This window comes from Mauremys reevesii, linkage group 6 (assembly GCF_016161935.1).
Source record: "Mauremys reevesii isolate NIE-2019 linkage group 6, ASM1616193v1, whole genome shotgun sequence".
NCBI lineage: Eukaryota > Metazoa > Chordata > Testudines > Geoemydidae > Mauremys > Mauremys reevesii.
The window spans coordinates 42,908,393-42,926,210 of NC_052628.1; the positions used below are offsets into that span (position 1 = coordinate 42,908,393).

Consider the following 17,818-nt stretch of genomic DNA (forward strand, 5'->3'; position numbering starts at 1 on the left):
TTAAAGAAGTTTAAAGTTCCTCAGTCTGATAGATATAGATTGCTTGATCTGCTTAGCTCTTGGAAGTCAGGGGGTTGGGCTGCTGGCCTGGCTGGCCTGCTGCCCTGCAGAGAGCCTCTGTCCCTAGAGACAGCTTTGTTTTTTTTTTCCTTTTCCTCTATCTGCCCTGTAACATTTCACCAACCCACCAGGGGTTCCACCACTATTAATCATATATTACATGTAATACATTTATAGACAGTTTACAGTCATTTTACAGTTTGAGATGATGGTGATGTAGGAGATGAGTGGATGACTTAGTAGCCAGCCACCTACTGAAGCGTATAGTTCAGGGGTAGTCAACAGGTAGACAACAGGCCAAATGACAACAGGCCAACCCCTTTTTTTTTTCTTTTCAAATCTTTTTCTTATCATTATTGGTTTTTTTTATCTGGACTCTACTCTGAGTGACCAAGAAAAATACCTTTTGACAAAAGTAACTACCTTGAACATAATTATTATTAGTATATAATAATTATATTATTATTATAACCAAATAATCAATGCACTATTTCAAAGATGAACTCAGTCTGGTTCCCACAGTTCAAGGATGGCAAGTGCAATGAGCATAATACATCCCAATCTAGCAACCCTGTCTGAATAAATGAAGCAATGACAGGCTATGGAGATAGCCACTCAGCTCAAATAGATTTGTGAAAAGTAGAAAAAAATTAAGGCTGCTTAGGCTCATTTTAGAAGTGGTTTGTATTTACATGTAGTACACGTACAACAGTATTCAAAGGAAGAAACAGTGAGAATAGGTTATTTCCACCCCTCCCACCCCCAGAGTTTCTGAAAATGGGTAAAAATCTTCGGAAGGTTTACTTTCTCTCAAAACAAGGTTACTATGCCATTGTAACATTGGCTAGCAATGACTGCAGGAACAAAGGGCTTGTCTCCTTGGGGAGACCCAGGAAAATTAACCCAAACTAACTGAAGGTATTTGAAGTGGAGTAGTTAAACCACATTAACAAGGTCCCCACAGGTATTTAATCACAATTAAAGTGTCCTTAGTTTAGTTTACTTTAATTTAATTCAATTTGTATGTGAATTAAGCTAAACCAAATTAAAGCCCCTTTTAATTCAGAATGAGGATGTTCACATCAGAGTTTAATGTGGTTTAACCAACCCACTTCACATTCACACCTTGGTTGATTTGGATTAATTTTCCTGGATATAGCCACATAAGCAAACCCAGAGCTCCTCTTGGTTCAGTTAAGTTAGCAATTTACTTCAAAATAACCCCAAAGTTCCTATTTAGATCTAGAAAATCTCAACTGATCAGTTTGAAATACATACTGGCACTAGAAAAGCTATACCGGCACTAGAAAAGGTTCAGAGAAGGGCAACTAAAATGATTAGGGGTTTGGAGAGGGTCCCATACGAGAAGAGATTAAAGAGGTTAGGACTTTTCAGCTTGGAAAAGGAGACTAAGGGGGGGGATATGACAGAGGTATATAAAATCATGAATGATGTGGAGAAAGTGGATAAGGAAAAGTTATTTACTTATTCCCATAATACAAGAACTAGGGGTCACCAAATGAAATTAATAGGCAGCAGGTTTAAAACAAATAAAGTTCTTCTTCACTCAGCGCACAGTCAACTTGTGGAACTCCTTACCTGAGGAGGTTGCAAAGGCTAGGACTATAACAGCGTTTAAAAGGGAACTGGATAAATTCATGGTGGTTAAGTCCATAAATGGCTATTAGCCAGGATGGGTAAGGAATGGTGTCCCTAGCCTCTGTTTGTCAGAGGGTGGAGATGGATGGCAGGAGAGAGATCACTTGATCATTGCCTGTTAGGTTCACTCCCTCTGGGGCACCTGGCATTGGCCACTGTCGGTAGACAGGATACTGGACTAGATGGACCTTTGGTCTGACCTGGTACGGCCGTTCTTATAAAAGAAGTACTGCAGTGAATACTGACATAAGAAAACTACAAACACATTTCAGTTGCGCCCAAATGTACAATCGGAATTGGACCCTATTGTGCTTGGCACTGTACAAACATGCAAGACAATCCCTGTCTCAAAGAGTTTTAATCTAAGAACTGAGTTGTGGACAGTAGTATAAAATATACAAGCATGTGAATTTGGCTATGTTTGGCAGTTTTGTTAGTTACATCTTTTGATGTATATTTTCAAGTGAAGGGTGTAGGATGGAGAATGGCAGGAAAGAGGATGTTAATGTCCATCACCAACCCTAACCACAGTCTGCAGGCAGAGTTTTCTAGGCCTAACAGAGGAGGTGAGTATTAAGGATGGATTTGAAGGATACGGTAGTGGCTGTACAGATTTTTTTTTCCCCCATGAGTTTTTGCTCCCTACATAAGGAACAGCATGGAAAAGATGCATAAGTGTTTGAGGGAAGATGACTATTGATCAATAATTTCTGGGAATACTAGTAGGATAAAGTCAGTGGTCAACATCACAAGAAGTTACTAAAGCTAGGCCAATTAAACAATGATGGATCTTGAAGGTAAAGACAAAAGTTTCTGTTTGATGCAGAGATGAAAGGGAAACCAGTGGATAGTTTCTAAGGGTATGTCTGTCGAGACAGCAAAGAAAAACCCGCAGCTGTCACATGCCAGCCAGTTCGGGCTTACAGGGCCCTTTCATTGCTGTGTAGACTGCCGGGCTTGGTCTGGAACTTGTGCTCTGGGACCCTTCCCCCCGTGGGTGTCTAGTTGCTGTGCAAACATACCCTAAGAAGGAATTAATGAGGTAAGAGCAATCACTCAGAAATAGACTATGAACAGCAGCAGTGCAAAAATGGAACATTTGTGTGTTACGTAAGTGGTTTTCCTTAAACTGATAACTTTATGCTTCTAACTTACTAAACACTGCTTCCCCCTAAAAAAGAGTAAAAATATAATTAGTGAATTAGGTCCATGGAAGGTTACGTTGGTTGTGACTGACACTGCTAATATGAAAACTCCTTGAGCTTTATTGATAAATGAGTATCCACACCTTCTGCATTACAGATGTGCTGCCCATATGATCCAGCTTTTCATTGGTGATGAAGATCTGACAACTTTCTCATCACAAGAAAAAAAGTATTAAGTTTTTCAAAACCAAACAAGTACCAGCAGCTATGTTTCAGCATCGTTTTGCATAGCACTCCATTTCATCCACTCCAAGTCTTGTTGTACTTCTCTTTAATGTCTCAAAGATCTTCACATATGCAAGAAGGCTCTTCAGACAGAGGCTGTTGAAGAGAAGGGGGCTAGATGTTGCTCCCAAATAATCCACACTAACATTCTTGATAATGTCTTTTGAATGCAAAATTTTGAATTCATTTCACTGCTCAAATCCGTAGCTCAGTCCATTCAGAATATGGAATGAATAATTCTATGTCTGATGCCAAAAATGAGTTCCTGAACGCTAAGAAACAAGTTGGTTAGAATACTGAACACAGTCCATTTGCAAAAGCTTAAGAGGAAAGGAGACAAAATAGTATCCCTCCAAAAATGCTATCTACCTTCTTACGTCATGCTTTTAGAGCCAAAACCTTTCTGATGATCAATTCAATTAGCTTCTGACCTCCCAGTGGTTGTGTTGCTTGATCAATTGATTATATTATTGATTTAGTTTCCCCAATTAGCACTCTGAAATTTGGTAGGTTCTTGTGCCAAGATCAGGTCCAGTATTATCAGAAATTTTGTTCAGTTGGGAGGCCTAGTGTGCATGGTTGCAAAAGTCTCACTTAGGAAATCAGACTATATTTATAACTGTTTGTTTATCACAGTTAGCAAAATCACAAACACTTTAACCTAGCAAAGCAGATAGAGAAAATACAGAATGAGCGGAGCATCCATATACTTACACCAATCTTTGCAAAACAACCTTAAGTGTTAGTTATTGTCTTCCTCATCTTCCCCCACACCATCACCAATGGTTGCCATCCTGGCATCTCCAAAGGGCTACATCTCTCCTTCCCAAAGCACACAGGCTGGAATACAACTTTTATCGTGTGTTATGCTGATGAGACTGTGCCCAATGCACATTCAAGTAGGGATTTCAGCCTCTTTTCCTTATTTGTATTTCCTCACCCTACTGATGTTGGGGTGCTCTTCTTCCATAGGTTATTAATCCTTTTACCTCAAGTTTATAAGCCTATGCCTCAATTATTTACCATGTATCCCTGTGGTCAAACATTTCTGCTGATCTCCCTAACTAAATATATCACAAGCTGGTATAAACTAGCATCTTGTGATTGCCTACCAGCAATTTAGTCAACTAGCATTCTATCTTGTGATCTAGGGTTACTCTTGGCTAGCTACTTATGCTAAGGCTTTTTGGCATTTATGCCTTAGACAACAGCTTAGCCAAACTTACAGGCCTTGAGAGTTGTAGGCTTATTGAATTATTGCCTTAACTTATACCACCTATGCCTTACTTAGCAAACTCTTATATGTATAGGCTACAGTTGTTGAAAATTTTAAAGGTTATACACAAACAAAACAATTCTGATGGAGGTAGCAAATTATAAAGAAGCAGCCCATTCAGTCGTAACACAATGTGGAGTGCAATCCCAATAGCTCAAGCAATATAACTTGGATTGTGTCCTCCTTGCATTCTAGCTACAGTGACAAAATATTTTAATATCTCCACATACAATGTGCATGTGCAGAACAAAACTAAATTAGTTTGGAGAATCATCCATTCAAAACCAGAAATAGAACAGATCTCCACTGCTCGGAAGCTGGACAATTTAAACAGTTTGTAAGCCACATGCAGCTCTTTAACAATTAAAAAGTGTGGCTCATGGAGCCCTCCCAACACCACATATTCTCCACCTACCAGATTGGGGGGAAGGGACCCGTGGCTTCTGCCCTACAGTGGGATGGTGGGGCTATGGGCTTCTGCTCAGCGGGGAGTGTGTGCTCAGGGCTTCAGCCCCACTACAGCCTCATATGGGAAAGGGGAAGCCCCGAGCCTCAGCAAGCCACCTCCCGCAGGGCTAAAGCCCTGAGCCCTGGCAGGTGCCTCCTGTGGGGCTGAAGCCCTGATTCCCACTGCCCCTCCCTGCAGGGCTGGAGCCCCGAGCCCTGGCATGCACTTCCCACAGGGCTGAAGCCTCAAGACACCCCTTCTGCCGTGCCGAGGCCCTGAACCCTGGCAGGCCCCTCTCACAGGGAAGACGCCTTGAGGTCCCATATACCCGCAGGGCAGAAGCCCCTAGCCTCACCACCCCACCGCAGGGCAGGAGCCCCGAGTTCCATCAGGCATGGCTCTCAAACTTCTCAAGATTGTTGTATGCGGCTCCAGGGGTCAATAATTTGGCCACCCCTGTATTATAATTTAAGACCAGAGAAAATGATAAATGAGTTGTATCGATATTCATTAAATAAGGAAGGATACACTGATCAATTTAATGATGATGACATTATCATCATCATTAAATTTAAAGCGGTGATTTAAAGGGCCCAGGGCTCCCGACCACTGACACCGCAGCTGGAGCCCCAGGCCCTTTAAATCGTAACTGGATCACCAGGGTAGCAGCGGCCAGGAGCCCTGGGGCTCCAGCGGCTTTTTAAAGGGCCCAGGGCTCCGGCCCTTTAAATCACTACCGGCACCCTGGGGTAGCACTAGCAGCGGCTGTCAACCCTGTGCCCTTTAAATTGCCGCCGGGCCACGCTAAAGGGCTGGCTGGGGTAGTCTGGCCCCAGCTACACCCATTCCGGTTGAGCCGCCCTGGACCTTGCTCAGGACCCCGGGCGCCCTGCATACTGGTAAGTCCCTTAAGTTACTTTCACCCCTGAGTATACTTTTAAAGCTCTAACCCCTATTTAGTAAAAGTTAAAAGAAAACCTGCATCATTAAAATCTTCAGTACAGAACTTGGCAAGGATTTGAAGAGATGAGAATATTTTAAAATCAAAGTATAGCAGGATAGTAAAACCACATCTTACATATATGCGTTCAATTACAGTAAATAAGTATATACAGAGAAATTCACTGGGTATATTTTCTGTGTGCGCAGGACGAGCATTAATTGTAATGCACGTATACACAATAAGGCAGCAGAGATAATTCTGGGATTTAAAAAAGACTATGGAAATGCCATATGGAAACATTTTAACAAACTATGGCAAACAGGCAGGGCTTGTCTTCACCACAGTGTTAGCTCAAATAACGTACACTCAAGTTAATCCTGAGTTAGCTTAGCTTGTGCAAGAGTAATAACAATGTGAAACACCCAATCTGCACACATCTGTATCAGCAGCACAGAGTAGCTGAGTCTCACTGCATTACTAGCTCCAGCACCATCAGCGCTCTAGTTTAAAGCCTCAGGTAACTGCAGCTAGAGACTTGTGTGTGCAGGGGAGTCACTGCAGTGTTAGCTCAAGGTAAACTCAAGTCCTTAGGCACGTCCTTGGCTCTACTCACATAAGTAATCCCACTGAGTTCAATCCATCCAGTTAAGCATGTGCTGAAGTATTTGCAAGATCAGGGGCCATGTTATAATTTAGCAAGATGTAACTGTATTCTGTTCATGTTCTCTTACCACACCCATTACTTAGCAGTATGACTTTTCTGTATGAGAATTAACTTTCACACTTCTGAATTAAGCCTACCTTATGCTCCAATCGCACACTGAGCTCTGAACTGCAGACTTTGTGTGTCTGCTCAGAGCCACAATGAAGTAAACAGGAAACTGAGAGTGCAGGACTCCGTGAAAGATCCAGGATACAGAGCCCAATCCTGCAGTCGCTGTAGAAGCAAAACCTTCTGATAGCAACTGGAGTATGCAACTACTTTTTTTTTTTTTTTAAAAGGAAGTTTCCTATCTCAGTAATCATTGCCATTCACTGAAATAATGCCAATATATATTTATTGTGAGGGGAGTGTACACCACAGAGGTGGAGATAGGGCTAATGTGGGCCTGAGGCCAATTGAGTAGCAGCCTGCACCTGGACAGTGGGCCAGGCTGAATTGATGAAGCCTAGCTTTTGGTGATGGGAGGAGGGGGAGGGAGAAGCACTGGTAGAGGACTATAAACAAAGGAAGTTTAGAGAAGAAAGAGCTGCAGAAAGAGAGAAAGGAATTTTGCAGTTACTCTCTGGGATTAGAGAGTAGGAAGACCAGAAGAGTCAGGGAGAGAGACCAGGAGAGTAACCTCGGGGATCCTTGTCTGAGTAGAGAAGGCAAGAGACCAGAAGACAGACAGGTGGCATGTCCTAAAAGGCGCTGCAAGGCAGTTAAACAAGAAATAGGGCACAGGAAACTAAAGAGACGAAAGGTCAAGCCCAATGAAGGCAGAAGTGGGTTTAAGTTTGTATTTTCTGGTTTGGGATTTTGTTGGGGGATTCCAACAGAGGGCCCCTAGAGTCCTGACTCTAAAAATATGATGGACCTAGGGAGGTTATGGGGGGGGGAGAGCCTGGAAAAGGCTACAGCAGGAAGGAGTCTAGAGAAGCAGCAGAAAGGAGATGAACAAAGCAGAACTTGGCTGCTGGCTACAGGAACTGGTGTAGTAGAAGGGCCCAGGTTCCCCTACCAGCAACTGGTAAGACAGCATGATACCCTGAGAAGGGGACAAGGACGACGGAGAGGCCTGAGAGAAGGGCACTAGGACCACAAGGACCAGATTTAGGCTAAAGGCCTTCTTATAAGGACACTGCATGTTGTTTGAATTTAGTTACTCCGGCACGGTGCGAGATTAAACCATGACCTGGCTTGCATGCTGAGTCTCCGGAAGAGGCATACCACCATGAGACTCAAGTGACCATCAGCAAAGGGTGCTAGACAGGAGAGAGCTGCCATGCCACGCCCAACCACAAGGGGGCGTGCCAAAAGTAAATCCACTCTTCTACATGGAATTACTCCAGAATTATATACAAGAAAAAACAAAACAAAATTGAAACTGGCCTGAGTGTTACTGTAGCCTCAGTCTTTGGAACTTTATGAAATTATCTGAAGCATTTTTGAGGTTAGTAGAGTGTTGATTTATTGGCGACTACAGCGGTGTTCATTTCCACTCTATATTTCCAATACTGTAAAAAGAAACCTAGGGAGGGAAAAGGCAGGACACTGAAGGTCAGTAGGTTTGAAATTCATTTCAGAAAGAAATTTTGGTTTTATTGCCATGATTTATACAAAAATAAATCAAGATATAGTCCACATTGACCAAATCCATTCAAGATAGACAAGTTTACTGTATAAAGTTCATTGAAGAATAAAACAAATGAAAAAAATATGAGTACTTTAAAATAGTCTGTGATAGTATTAGCACTATAAAAATATCACGTATAATTCCTAATTCACTGAAATAGTACATTGGATACATTTTTTCCAGTACAGTTTTCACTGTAAAACCAATCTCCTGAAAAGTTTTGAAAAATCTGTTTCCTATTACTATTCCCATAAGTATTACCTGTTTTTCTCTTTCCTTTTTTCTTGACCCTCAAAATATCTGAGCCTGGGTTATAGACTCCTGTTTTAAAGAGGGATACTATCAATCTGAAAGCTTATCAATTTTTTTAAAAATTCAGAAGCATTTTCAGATATGCCATGTAAAAGTATTTAGCAATCCCAAAATTAACACCATTCTGTGCAGTATTGTTTACATGTGCCAAAAATATAATACCACAAAGAGAGAATATAACTTGAAGATTAACAAGTGTTATACTATAAAATAAGTTCCTTTAATTCCAGCCGATGCCACACAGAAAGGCATAGTTTAAGGCTTGTGTATACTTCAAATCTCTTGTGTATTAACTTCAGTTATTTCACATTAAAATATCTTCCATCCAAAAACATTTTTTGTTGTTGCCAATAATGTGGTGTTTTAATGCACATTAAATCCACTTTGCAAGTGGGTTTACAGATATGCAGGATGAGGTTACCCACAGCCTAGTACGTGTGAAAAAAAACTGTTGCACATCTGCCGGGTCCTCCTCCTGTTTCCCACACTACTTTGCTAGCTACCTAGGATCCTGTTTACCTGTGCGTTCTCTAGTACTTTGGGATCATCCTGACTGGAGGTCAACTCCCCATTCAAATGCTGGAGTGTGGCAAGATTTTGTCTTTTGCTATTCCAGCTTGTGTGAAGTTCACAAGCCTAATTATTGATCATCATGACTCATGTGTCACTACGGTCTTGTGCTGAGATCCAGGACTTCATTGCCTTCTGAGAAGAGCAGCTCGGTTAGTCGCATCTGAATGGCAGTCGCTTACCAGCTGTACAAACAAGCAGCTATAACAACAAATGCAGGACAGGAAGCACAGCTGGGACACCCCAGAGCCACAGTAAGGCAACGGAGCTCCAGCTGGCACACAGGACTAGTAAGTACTATGAGACCACTAAGAGACCTACCAACGTCTGCTGGTACTATGAGACGCTGGACCATGTGTTTGCTGGAGATCATCCCACTCAACAACAGCATATTGTGGATTCCCCAATAGAGCCTTCAAGCCAGGATTTTGTTGACTTGGTGAACCTGGGAGCAAACAGTTTCAAAGACCAGGGGGCACCTTCCATCAAAAAAGGATCAACCTGAACTACAGGCAAAAGACCCAAACTGTGGAGAGGATCAATTCCAGCAAGTATGCAATGATATTACAGTAAAATTGCCAGCTGGGTTTGAACAGCTTAGTTCAGGCACCATAAAGTTTACTTTCACTCTGCTTCCTGAGCTTTTAAACACCACACCTAACCATTGCACTACTGAAAATGACAGGATGTGCTAGAGACTGTATGAACTCTTCATGCCTTTACTTCTATAAATATGTCAATACACAAACACCACTTAAGCTTGCTGTATACCACCACACACAGTCCCACGGCAGCATTTACTGGTCTCACCCACCCAGTTGATTTCCCCACTCCCCACTGGAGACTGTTCTAAAAAGACACTTATTTTAGCAGCAAATACAGAAAAGAAAATGCACACACAAAAAACATCATGTTTCTAACTCAGGGTTTCATTAATGATCAAAGATTTGAGCTAACATGAGTTATGAATCAAATTGCCAAAATTATACTAGACATTTCCAAAATGAAAGATTTTAAGATGCTTAACCAGTCACACACATACCCTTTGATGTACTGCAGAATTTTATTCATTCTGAAGTACACCTTATGCTGATCTGCAGGTGTTAAATATGAAAACTTAAAAGCACATATAGTGCTCTAATTGGCACAAAGATTGAATGGCATTGCAGCTCTCTTGGCACTGCCCATATTGCTTGCGGTTCCCTTTCACTCCTGCACCAGATTTGGGGCAGCCATGCCTTTCTGGACAGGAGGATTCTGTCTTTTGGGGACACAACACAGGATAACATCCTCCAACATAAGGACAGTCTGCAGAACTACACATACATTTGCTAGGACTCACTGATGCAGCCTCTTTAACTTGCCACCCTATCACTCACAACCCATTTGAAATTTAGTTCCCCTATCCCACACTGGCAAACCCCCCCCCTACTTTCTCCTCTTCTCCTGCCACCCACCTCTCAGAACTGGGGGCTCCTACACAGAGGAAAAAGATTGTATAAACATCTTATCTCCAATCTCACCCAAGACTGGGAAGAGCCTATGGGAAAGGAAATCTCAAAGTGAGGAGGGAAAAGCAACATTTTATCAGTGTTAGTATACAGGCTACAATTTCAACAGCTTGGGTCCCCCAACACACTCACACACACACTTTTTCCCTATAGCACCACCAAGAAAAGGAGAGAGAAAGGACAAGAGAAATGACTAGCATCACAGAAAACAGCTAGGGATGGAGAGACAAACAATCCTCTTGTATCATATGACCTTGAAACTTTCTATCTTTGCACAGCTTTATGAATTCTGAAATGAGTTTTTACTGCTCACAACATTCAAACTGGTATTCATTGGCACTGAAGTACTGGAAGTGTTTACAGTCACAGTTCTGAGTCCTGCACCATTAACTGAAGTGTGCAGCACAATGTCACAACAGTGACACTAGCATGATATAAACACTATATTCACATTATATTATTCTTTGTTTTTAATGCACTCACTTATCAACTATGATTAAATTCTTGTATCAAGACATCCACAGAAGAAAAAACATGCTAATAAATGGCTTACACAGAAACCACATACACACTTTACAATGGCACCTGGGTCCTCAGTGCCCCCGAGTAAATGCATCATTTGGAAAATGTCTCCATTTGGCTTTTCAAAATCTTCACCCAGCATGCCCAGCACTTGCTCGATTCCATTTGCTAAGCTCTCTCCCTTCTTCTCACAAAACTTGTGCGAAACACAGCAAGCAGCTATCATAACAGAAATATGTTTCTCATCAGCCTCAGGATCTTCCATCTATTTTCCATTTTCCAAATGTACATTCTACAGTCATTTTTGCAACTATTTAGTGTATAGATACATAGTTCCTTTCTTCTAGTAAAGTGTTCAGTAAAAGGCTTCACCCAGAATGAGTGATGGAATGACAGAACCATTGATGCAAAAGTTCCACTCGTCACTGCAGAAAGTCCAGACTTTCTGGTGGCATGGCCCTTCCTGAATACCCCACAGATATACTGTGGAACTTTCTGTGGTTATCAACGAGGCCTTGCACTACCATGGAGAAGTACCCTTTTCCATTTATGAACTTCAAGGCCAGGTGCAGGAGGCAAAGAACAACATGAGTCCCATCACTGACCCTACAACAAGTTGGGAAACCCAACTCTGAAAACATGTTAATTTCCTGTACATTTCCCAATCTTTTGACCCAGGGGGACAGAACTCTTTCCACTGGTTCTAAAACTTTTTTTGTCCATGGACCACCTGAAAATTGCTGAGGGTCTCGGAGGATCACTTAACTATCTTTCCAAATGTTGTTTGTACCATTAGCTAACTACTGTAAAGAGCTTTGGATTAAAGAATTATATAAAAAAAACCCTTAACAAACAACGTTTTTTTGTTCTACAAATAAAAGCACACAACTCATTTTAATATCAGTAGTCTTACCTTTCTAAAGAGATGGATGTGTCTGTTTTTGTGAGCAAAGTTCAGGGAAGCCGGGTGTAATGTTTGTCAGCTTTAGCCTTAGGTCAGGTTCAGCATTCATCCTGCTTCTGTATTTGGATTAAGGGCTGTAAATGATGAAAATCCTGTCTCACGCAGGTATGTAGTAGCAAATGGCATAAAAAAACCCGCACTGCTTTGTCTGCAAGTTCTGGGTAGTCTTTTAGATTCAAAGAACTGAACTTAATTACGGAATGTCTTAAATTCTGACCGTAATGTTTTGTTGCAAGAAAGCTCCAACAAGCACTCTTGTGCCTTACTAAACAAACCAGAAGGCAGCTCACTGATTTCAATTCCGAAAGGATTACAAATCCAGTTGTTTGGTTCAGCTTCTACTAGAAAGTAATCTTCAAACTGTTGCTTCAAGGCAATAACTTGTTCTTCAATTTCTTTTTTTTTTTTTGGTCAAGCACCAGTTCATTTTCAGACAGAAAACCTTCCAATGTTGGAAATACGCTGAAATCATCCTTTTTGTCATGACTAGCAAACAAGTCAAGTATCTTGATTGTTTCAGTGATTATATTGGATGTGCGAGACAAAATCCATGCAACTCCCTGCAACCCAGCATTCAACTCATTTAGGTATAGAAAGTACGCTTATTAAGTTTGCAGATTATACCAAACTGGGAGGGATTGCAACTGCTTTGGAGGATAGGGTCAAAATTCAAAATGATCTGGAAAAATTGGAGAAATGGTCTGAGGTAAACAGGATGAAGTTTAATAAAGACAAATGCAAAGTGCTCCACTTAGGAAGGAACAATCAGTTTCACACATACAGAATGGGAAGAGACTGTCTAGGAAGGAGTATTGCGGAAAGGGATCTAGGGGTTATAGTGGACCACAAGCTAAATATGAGTCAACAGTGTGATGCTGTTGCAAAAAAAGCAAACGTGATTCTGGGATGCATTAACAGGTGTGTTGTGAGCAAGACATGAGAAGTCATTCTTCCACTCTACTCTGCGCTGGTTAGGCCTCAGCTGGAGTATTGTGTCCAGTTCTGGGCACCGCATTTCAAGAAAGATGTGGAGAAATTGGAGAGGGTCCAGAGAAGAGCAACAAGAATGATTAAAGGTCTAGAGAACATGACCTACGAAGGAAGGCTGAAATAATTGGGTTTGTTTAGTTTGGAAAAGAGAAGACAGAGGGGGACATGATAGCAGTTTTCAGGTATCTAAAAGGGTGTCATCAGGAGGAGGGAGAAAACTTGTTCATCTTAGCCTCTAAGGATAGAGCAAGAAGCAATGGGCTTAAACTGCAGCAAGGGAGGTTTAGGTTGGACATTAGGAGAAAGTCCCTAACTGTCAGGGTGGTTAAACATTGGAATAAACCGCCTAGGGAGGTTGTGGAATCTCCATCTCTGGAGATATTTAAGAGTAGGTTAGACAAATGTCTATCAGGGATGGTCTAGACAGTATTTGGTCCTGCCATGAGGGCAGGGGGCTGGACTCAATGACCTCTCGAGGTCCCTTCCACTCCTAGAGTCTATGAATCTATGTAAATACATCGGAGAGGTAAGCCAATCACGAGAGCCAGAATGAAATTTCAAAACAACTTGTGAACTGAAATGAATGGTCTGTTAGAAATAGCTGTACTTCTGAACGTAGCTCGAACAAACAAGTACTTTGCCTCTTGACAACCATCATACTTCTGTATGAAGTTGTACATAAGCACTACCCATTTCATTGCATGGAACACTAAAAAATTGAGAATTCATAGATCTAGCTTTTATTAAAATTAGCAGTTTTCACTGCAGAGTCCAAAACACCCTTCATTTCCACTGGCATTTTCTTGGCAACTAGCACCTCTCAATGAATGCTATAGTGCACCGATGTGGCATTAGGTGCCACTTCGCAGATACGAGCCATTATCCTACTGTGTCTTCCCGTCATTGCTCTTCCACTGTCAGTACATACTCCAACACAACGTTTCCAATCAATACTGCATTCCTTCACAAACTCATCTAGTAACTGGAAAAGTTGTTTGGCGGTTGTTCTTCTTGGCATTGAATGACAAAACAAAGTATCTTCCAGCACTTTCCCTTTCCACTCATACCTGATGTATGCAAGATTTGCAACATCAGTGATATCAGTCGTCTCATCCAATTGCAATGCAAAATACCTACTGTTGTTCACATGTTTCACAAGAATGTCTTTAACATCAGTGGTATGAGCATTGGCTTGCTAAATCCAGAGATGCAAGTTCAATCCTTGAGGGGGCCATTTAGGGAACTGGGGTAAAAATCTGTCTGGGGATTGGTTCTGCTTTGAGCAGGGGGTTGGATAAGATGACCTCCTGAGGTCCCTTCCAACCCCGATATTCTATGATGCTATGATCTTGAATTCTGTGTGACAGTGTCATTTGAAAGAGGCACACAATCTAACTGCTTTGCCATCTTCTCGCCACACATTATTAACGCAAGTTCTTTAGCTGCAGGCGGAATAAGTTCTTCCCCAATAGTGTGAGGCTTCCCCGCTTTGGGGATTTGAAGGCTTGCACGATATGAAGCTTCCAGGGCCTTTACATTTACTGTTGCATGAGCAAACATTATTACTTTCCCTTGTTTCAACTCATTCAGTTAGCGCTGAAAAAATTCAGGAGGTTTATCTTTGAAAGCAGCATGATTTGTCGTCAAATAGCACAGGAGGTTTGCAGGCTTCAAGCTTTCATTAGCCAGCACTCCGTAGCATAACACACATTGTGGCCTTGGTTCATCTTGTTCACCAGTCCCTATAAAGCCTAAATTAATATAGCTTGAATGGTATTGTCTTATTGTTTATTGGCATTTCAGTGTATTCTCATTATCGGTACTCATACTGGTTCCTGGTAAATCCAGGGCTGCACTCAAAATTTCCTTTGCAGATATATGTTCTCTTGCTGTACTCTCATGTTCGATTTTGAACTTTTCACTGATCGCACAGTCACTGGTTTGATTATTTGTTGTTTTCATTTCAAAAGAACCCATTTTCAACCACAAATCCATTTCTGGGGGTTGACTACTATCCTACTTACTGGACTGAACTGAAAAAGCCCTAGGGTCTGGTACAGTCAGTATATCTTTCCACAGGACAATGATGACCAATAAATACAATATAAGTAGGTTAGCTGAATTCCATTCAATGAAAACCACGCATACACAGCTGAAAAATGTGACCAATTAAAACTATGTATACCTCTACCCCAATATAATGCAACCCAATATAATACGAATTTGGATATAATGCGGTAAAGCAGCGGGGAACCCTGGGACCTTTAAAGCACCACCCGAGCTCCGCTACTTTACTGCGTTATATCCAAATTCGTGTGGCACCCCGGGCCCTTTAAATCCCAGTCCGAGCCCAGCTGCTGGAGCTCCAGTGGTGATTTAAAGGGCCCAGGGCTCCCCGCAGCAGCCGGAGCACCGGGCCCTTTAAATCTCTGCCCGATCCCTGCTGCCAGAGCTCCGGCAGTGATTTAAAGGGCCTCAGGTTCCCCACAGCGGCTGGAGCACCAGGCCCCTTAAATCACCGCTGGGGAAGCCGGTCCAGTCCAGCACAGTGTACCCGATATAACACGGTCTCACCTATAAGGTGGTGAGATTTTTTGGCTCCCGAGGACCGCGTTATATCGGGGTAGAGGTGTATGTACTGTAGTAGGGTACCAATTTAAAGAAACATTTCGCTTCTGGATTAAATGTGAATTAAAATAAACCACCACCAAAGGCCCAATTAAATAACCTACTCTTACCATAGACCACTAAACCTTCAGGGAAAGCGGCTCTCAAAAAATGAAACATCTGCCAAAACACTAAGATGCTACAGACTTTTGCAGTTCACAAAACTATCCCTCTTGCATGCATATTATCTGCACACCTAGCTCAGCTTTAAGATGCTATACAAATCTATGAGTCAACTAGAAACAGTCACATTCTCATTGCAATATTAATACAATATTTTCTGATACTGGAAAGGAGAGTAGAGTAAAGGGCATTCACTCAGGCTTATGCAACTTCTCTGAGATGTCCAGTCTAAATTTGATATTTCACACACAACAGTAAAAATAAGTAATAAAGTCACAAAACCACAAACAAATGACAATACTGAAAATACCAAGGGAAGTAAAACATCAAGTGGTTAGTTATGGGTATTTTAAATTAGTGTTTAGGATCTATGCTGTGCAAATGCAACAGAGCCCTGTAGAAACAGGCAAAGTTCTCTTGGTTTCACATTATGTGTGTCACCAACTCAAAAACTCACAGTGGACTCATTGAGTTTTTAGAAGCCTTGGAGCACATTAACGCATGGCTTGGAGTTTGCAGACAGATCCCTGCTTCAAAGAGCTTGCAAATATGGTCTTTATCATACAGCAGCACCCACACCAAACCTAGTGCTGCTTGTTACTTAAGAGTCAATTGGAGTACTCTGAAGAGACAGAACTATACTAAATAAAGATCTGGCCTTAATGGTTTCCATGGCTCTCCCCAAATGTAATGGAAATCACTTGCAGTACAGTACCTCCTCACTTAAAAGTCATCCTGGTTAAAGTTCTTTCGTTGTTACACTGCTGATCAATTAGGGAACATGCTCATTTAAAGTTTGTGCAATGCTCCCTTCATCATTTGGCAGCCGCTTGCTTTGTCCACTGCTTGCAGGAAGAGAAGCCCGTTGGAGCTAGCTGGTAGGCAGCCCCTCCCCTCATCAGCTCCCCCCTCCCCTAAGTTCTCTGTGCTGCAGCTGCCCAGCAGGCTATCAAGGCAGTTCAGCTGTCCCTCCCCGCACTGCCATGTGCTGCTCCTGCCCTCTGCCTTGGAGCTGCTCCCAGAGACTACTGCTTGCTGTGCAGGAGTGGGAAGAAGGGGGCTAATGTCAGGGTGTCCCCCTTCCTCCCACTCCTGCATCCCGCTTACCCCTTCTTCATTTAGAGCAGGGAGGGGACATGGACGGAGAGAGACAGAGAGCACCTGGGGCAGCAGCTGCTGTCTAAACTTCCTGATCCACTTAAAAAGACAATGCACTTAAGAGTGGGTCAGCTTACTTAAAGGGGCATTGTGCATTTCTCTCCTCCTCCCCCACAGACAAGGTGTATGTCTGTCTCTGTCTGCAATGCTGTCTTCCCTCCCTCCTGTTCGTGCGGCCTTGTGTGAGAGGCTACATTAACAACGTGACACCGTTGAGGGCTCAGCCCAGTGCTAGTTGTCATTTAGTAGCAAGACATTCCCAGGGAAATATCCCTCCCTCTTCCACCCTCCAACTTTGGCACCTCAACCAAGCTTCACAATGATCGCAGCTGTGAACTGTATTAAAAATTGTTTAAAACGTATACTGTATGTCTATATAAATATACAGTTTTTTTGTCTGGTGAAAAAAATTTCCCTGGAACCTAACGCGAGGAGTTACTGTGGTTTGGGAGAGCAGTCTTGTCCACTCAGCAGCAGCTACCAAGCTGGGGCTGGGAAGGAGGAGGGGGGTCTGTCTCCCTCTCTCACCCGCTGTGGCAGCCCCAGAGTTGGAGCTAGGAAGGAAGAGGGGGGAGTGTCTCTTCCCCAGCAGCTGCAGCCCTGGAGCTGGGGAAAGTCACCTCTTTCTCTGCCCTAATTGTTGAACTACCATCTCTGATGGGTTAGCTAATGACCAGTAGCAATCGGGGGGAGGGGGAGTGAGGAGAAGGAGCTCTCACATAGCTATGGCCACATGCTTCTCAATACTGAGGGCAGCTTTCATGTAGGTGTTGCACCACTTTGAGCTCCGCACAGATTTCTAGGAAAGTGGATTTTTACATCCTGAAGTTCTGCAGCCACTGTTCA

General features: G+C 42.5%; 1 protein-coding gene across 8 annotated transcripts in view; it reads right to left on the bottom strand.

Annotated features, from left to right (window-relative positions):
• The window catches only part of SCAMP1 (secretory carrier membrane protein 1), a 104,023-nt gene that overhangs the window by 82,012 nt on the left and 4,193 nt on the right, over positions 1-17,818 (bottom strand). Inside the window, exons 1-2 of one of the 8 annotated variants that reach the window (XR_005600938.1) lie at positions 3,864-3,947; positions 3,124-3,245 (exon numbers count right to left, since the gene is read on the bottom strand). The exons of 6 other annotated variants lie outside the window; for them this stretch is intronic. The gene's annotated coding sequence lies outside the window, so the exon portion shown is untranslated. Of the gene's footprint in view, positions 1-3,123; positions 3,246-3,863; positions 3,948-17,818 lie in introns of those variants that run through there. One more of the 8 variants, XR_005600939.1, reaches the window with a different exon arrangement.